Source organism: Pteropus vampyrus, unplaced genomic scaffold (genome assembly GCF_000151845.1).
Source record: "Pteropus vampyrus isolate Shadow unplaced genomic scaffold, Pvam_2.0 Scaffold68, whole genome shotgun sequence".
NCBI lineage: Eukaryota > Metazoa > Chordata > Mammalia > Chiroptera > Pteropodidae > Pteropus > Pteropus vampyrus.
The window spans coordinates 5,447,761-5,452,684 of record NW_011888849.1 but is presented as its reverse complement, the minus strand read 5'-3'; the positions used below and the strand labels follow the sequence as shown (position 1 = coordinate 5,452,684).

The following is a 4,924-nucleotide window of genomic DNA, read 5'->3' as shown; positions in this document are numbered from 1 at the left end:
GGGTGGGCGGTGTCCTCGGGGGGCCCTTCCCGGGACCGCGGGCAAACCCGGCGGGTTATACACCAAGGGGCCGCTGAGTTTGGGCCCTTTTTATTTTACTTTTAAGTACCTGGAAGCTCGGAAGGCGATTGTTTTCCCCAACAAGGAGAAATGCCTCGCTTGCACATTTTTAGTGTGCCGTTTATTGAGGTCGGACAGGAGCCAAGTATTGTGGTCAGAAGCAGGTAACGACTTGGGGCGAAGCCAGAGTTGGGGAGCTGGAGCTGATCAGAACAAGGAACGCAAACTCGGCCTTCTGGAGTCGGGCTCTGGGGCAAGGTTTGCGAGCTAGCGGAGGCTTCTCTTCACCGAGTTTAAAAGCTGCGACACTTGTGATTAACTCCTGATTGATCGATCATTAAATAGGGACGGACCTAGGCCTCTACAGACCATTTTCAAACCTCTTTCCACAGTCCTCCATATCAAAAGCAAAACAGCCGCCTGCGGTGCCACCGCAGCGAAGCCAATCAGAGCCGGGAAGGCCAGACCAGCTGTAACGACTGCGGGAGAGACAAAAACTTCGTGAGGGCCGTTCCGCTGGTGGGGCCCCACCTCACACCCGCCCCTCGGAGTTGCGGGGAAAACCCGGAGAGGGATCGCGCTTGAAAGGAAACACTGCGCATGCCCAGTATTCTGAGCTGGTGCAGGTTGCCCGAAGGAAGGTTTTCCTCGACTCCCTGAGCCGGACTCCTGCACCCGAGTTAGGTGCGGGCAGCCGGGAGAGCTGGCCTCCCGACGCAGCGCCCTCCCTTTCTGGACCGTCCGCGCGGCACCCCAGTGGCGGAGAGGCAGCCCGAGGCTACGCCTCGGGTGGGGACGGAGACTCGACCAGCGGGGGAGGGGTCGCGGGGCGGTATCGCAGTGACACGTGACTGTCCGCGGCGCTTCGGGCAGCCATCTTCTGCTGGGCCACCCGGCCGCGGGCGATCGGAGCGCCCTTTTCCCCGCCACGCCCTCCCATAAGGCTCTACCCTCCGCTTCACACCTGCCCGGGGCGCCGCGATCGTTGCACTGGGGCTAGGATTGCCGGGAGGACAGGCTCTTGCGGGGCAAAAAGCAAGAGCTGCGAGAAGCAGAGGGCAGCTCCGGGGGCGGATGGCGTCTTCTTTTACCCAGAGGGGTCTCTTTTCCTAAAGCAAGAACACCGCTGCTCCAGCCGCCTCCTCGTTCTATTTCCTGCAGAAGAGGCGTGATGTGTTGGCAGAAGCATCTGGACAGAGTCCGTCGCTCTTCCCTGCAGTGCAATATCCCACAGCCCTTTCCGGTGGGCAGCTTGGATGGTGATATTAATGATGATTACTTACGGAGCTCCTGAAACAATCCACTCTTTATTAGAAACTTTCTTTTCCCACCCCCTTCTGCCTATAAAAGCCTTCCATTTTGTAGAGTTCCTCAGAGTTCCTATTTGCTACATGGGATGCTACTTGATTATGAATTGTTGAATAAAGCCAGTTTGATCTTTAAATTTACTCCATTGAATTTTGTTTTTTAACAGATTTGGTGGCAGTGGTGGGATCCAAAGCAAACTTCTGACAGCATTTGGGGATAATGAGAAACACAGGTATAGCACTCACAAACCCCTTTTGAATTCTCTTTCTCACCATTTCCAAGAGCCGTGGATTAGTTCCTCTCAGTTCCAAGCCCTGCTCTCTTGCATTAAGTTCCCAATCTAATTGACTTTCCAATACAGGGCAAGTCAGCTTGAGCTGGCAGACAGTTCCGCCCAGAGTCCAAACCCCTAGCCTTTATTTTAGTCCACAATTCTCATTTAATTGGTGGAAACCTCAAACCCTTGATTCTGTTCCAAGATCCCCATGGGAGCTGTTAATGGTCCTTTGCAGTGCCCCATTTATGTGGAGCCCCCTGTCAATACTCCCCATTTGTTAAGATCTGCTGGTTCAATCCTTTCCCCAGTCCACTAATCCACAGTGGGAACTGGTGGTGGTGTGCACAGGACCTTCTCTTGACCAGGACGCAGTAACATCCCTTGGTTATTGTTGACATTAAGGTGAACATGTTTTGTCTTATTTTGTGTAGATAAAGGCTATCGCTAATGGGAATCTCAGGAGCAACCACAAAATTGATGGGCACCGGTTGAGCATTTAAGAGCTGTTAGACCTACCTCAAAGGCTCTCATGTTAGGATAAATTGGCCATGGAATATATTAGAATGACACTAGGTCACCCACAAACCTCAGGAAAATTCTTGTGCAATGAGGTACACTGTGAAACACCACACAATCTCAAAACTAGAGGCATATATTCACATAGGTATTATTTGGGCTCCGATAGACCCAAAAGCTTAGCTAAAATAAATAAACTAATTAAATGGGATCCTTAAAATCTAAGGAGTTAAGCACACCACCTTCCGGCACACCTGCTTATTTTATGTCTAAGAACTGCATTCCTGGAAGCTATAAATATCTAGCAAAAGGGCAAAATCTTATTAAAAACAACCTATGATTACAGTGGCCATTATGGGGAACATTCCAGTTAGATAAGATCATTTAAGAAGTACACTTAAAGGCTTCCAGATCAAACAGAATGGCATACCTCTTTTAATGGTATTGCAGAAAGCTCCATAAGGCTTCAAAATTCCAAAATAGTTCATTGAAAGATTTATTGTAAAAGGCTAATGAAAAATTAAAGGGATACCTAAAACAATGACTATAAAACTGACAACTCCTACTGTTCCCCTCTGTCCATAGTTATATGAGTCCTCATTCTAGTAATCCTCTGTCTGAATTGCCTTTTCACTCTGAAAAAAAAACTATCAAGTAGTTACTTTTTAAAATAAGACCATCCGAGATGCTTCTTCAAGTATCTTTCATTCCTTGGTCAAAGGACAAACTAGGGGCTATAGTTAAAAATTTTTTCCTAAACTCTGGGAGTATTCTCAAACATTTCTATAAATGGATTACTTCCTCAGATTAATGGATTGCTAAAAAGGCAGAAAACAGGTTGGGAGGTCACCATTCTGAATGAACTCACGATCATAGCTGAGCACTTTGAAAGGACTTTAGAACAAGACTGTAAACAAAGTCCACCAAGTTAGGGCCTTACAGAGACCCCCATATCAACCCTCAAAGGAGGACCCCCATATGGGCCACTCACAGAGGTGAGGAGACCCTGATGGATTTTCTGGTTAACTTCCACATTATTCCCTTTAATAGCCAAGGGGAAACTAAAATGCAAATTAATGAAAAACCTGGCCAAATTCTCTTAGTTTCCAGAGCTACATCCTCTACTTTAAACCCCACTTGGAGCCTGCAGATAAGATCCTAGGAAAACTGGAAGAAGCCAGCTAAATGTGAGAATTCTTACCAGAGTCATCTCTCCCAAATGTCTATAATATCCAACAGAGATAGGGGAAATGAAAATATCTTTTGTACCCTCTTTGGGTACACTTCTTGAGTACAAGAGATTGTTCAATACTGCCCAAAATATTTACAGCTTGCCTGGCTGAAACCTGGCAAGATATCTGAAAGGCTTTAACAACTTGATAACCAGAAAGTTGCCCAAATTTGGAAGCTTATATATTGAGCCTAACAGAAATTTTCTTAGGCCTCCTCCCGTAAGCTAAATGTACTCAGAGGAAAAGAAAAACCTTCTAAAGCCCACTTAAAAAAATTTATGAGTAAATAACCTATGATATCACTTAGGTTGCAAACCAATTATTTGAGGAATTAAAAGCAACTGTCCTTATCTAACAAATCTTTGCAAAACCAGAAATGCAGTTCCAGACACAGCTTAAAGTCCACCTATTCCTTTTACCAATCCCCAAACCTCTCCTATTTTTCTCAAGGCTTGTAAGTATTGTGAAAAGTTCAGCCTTAGGAAACCAAAGTCCTTATTGGAAGAACTTGCATTCTTTCCCTGTGCCTTTGAAATGTAAGTGTTCTACAAACTTCAAGGAGGTAATTCTTATCAGAAGGAGAATGAAAGGGAGAGAGATCATTTGAAATTTAGGTGAATGGTAAAATCATGTGTTTTCTACACAAATATTGGTAAAACGCTTTAGCCAGTGGAACAGGTAAACTTAACTTATTCTAACTGCCAAAAGAAAATTTGGATCCAACTGTTCTTTTATAAACTAGTGAGTTTTGTATTATTGTATAAATGACTAAAATTTTAGAATGAAAGCAATAAGGTTTCTGTCTGCATCTGACTATCTTATTTTGTATATATATAATGTAAATGTATGTTATTTTTCTACCTCTGGATGGTATTGGCAAAATTAATTTGTAAAAGAGCTCTGTTTAATTGGTATAAAGAAAACTAAGTGCTTATATAAATTAAACTTTCAGAAATATAATAGAAACTAAGCCATATGTTTTTCAAGTTTACATGATCTAAAATAATCTTTAGTAAATAAAAGCTAGTTTAAGTTCATTTAATCAAAATAGATAACATCTTCAGAGTTATCAGCATTAAAATGCACATACACAAAATTTTTGTTCTGTCTAGGTTTACTAAAAGTCCAGTAAGTTTATCTTATCTCTGTTATAAAATTTGTCAACAAGAAAAATATCTTGCAGTGATGGTTGACTTTGTTTAATATCATATGCAGCTTTTGTGACTAATATAAACATAATTGTTAGGAAAAGTAAATTAAACAGATGTAAGTAGAATAAAAGGTTTTTAGGTGAAGTTTTCAAATAGTTTCCTCAAATATTTTTGGTAACCTGAAGCATTAAAGTTTTGCCGAGTTAAGTTAAATGATAGAAATTCACCAAATATCTAGAAGTCTAAATGAAATAAAATACTGAAACATTAATTATTGAATATAGGTTTATCTACTTTTGACTTCTTGTGGCCAAGAAGTTTAAGAGATTTAGTTTTGTTAGTAAAAATATCTTGTACCACAATGAAAAATTTAATGTGAA

General features: G+C 42.4%; 1 long non-coding RNA gene across 1 annotated transcript; it reads left to right on the top strand.

Moving 5' to 3' along the window:
* The first annotated feature begins 589 nt into the window (after window positions 1–589).
* LOC111740788 lies at window positions 590–1,508 on the top strand. Its single transcript, XR_002780751.1, has 2 exons — window positions 590–744; window positions 1,176–1,508. It is a non-coding gene; the product is annotated as an uncharacterized LOC111740788 (long non-coding RNA).
* The last annotated feature ends 3,416 nt before the right edge of the window (window positions 1,509–4,924 follow it).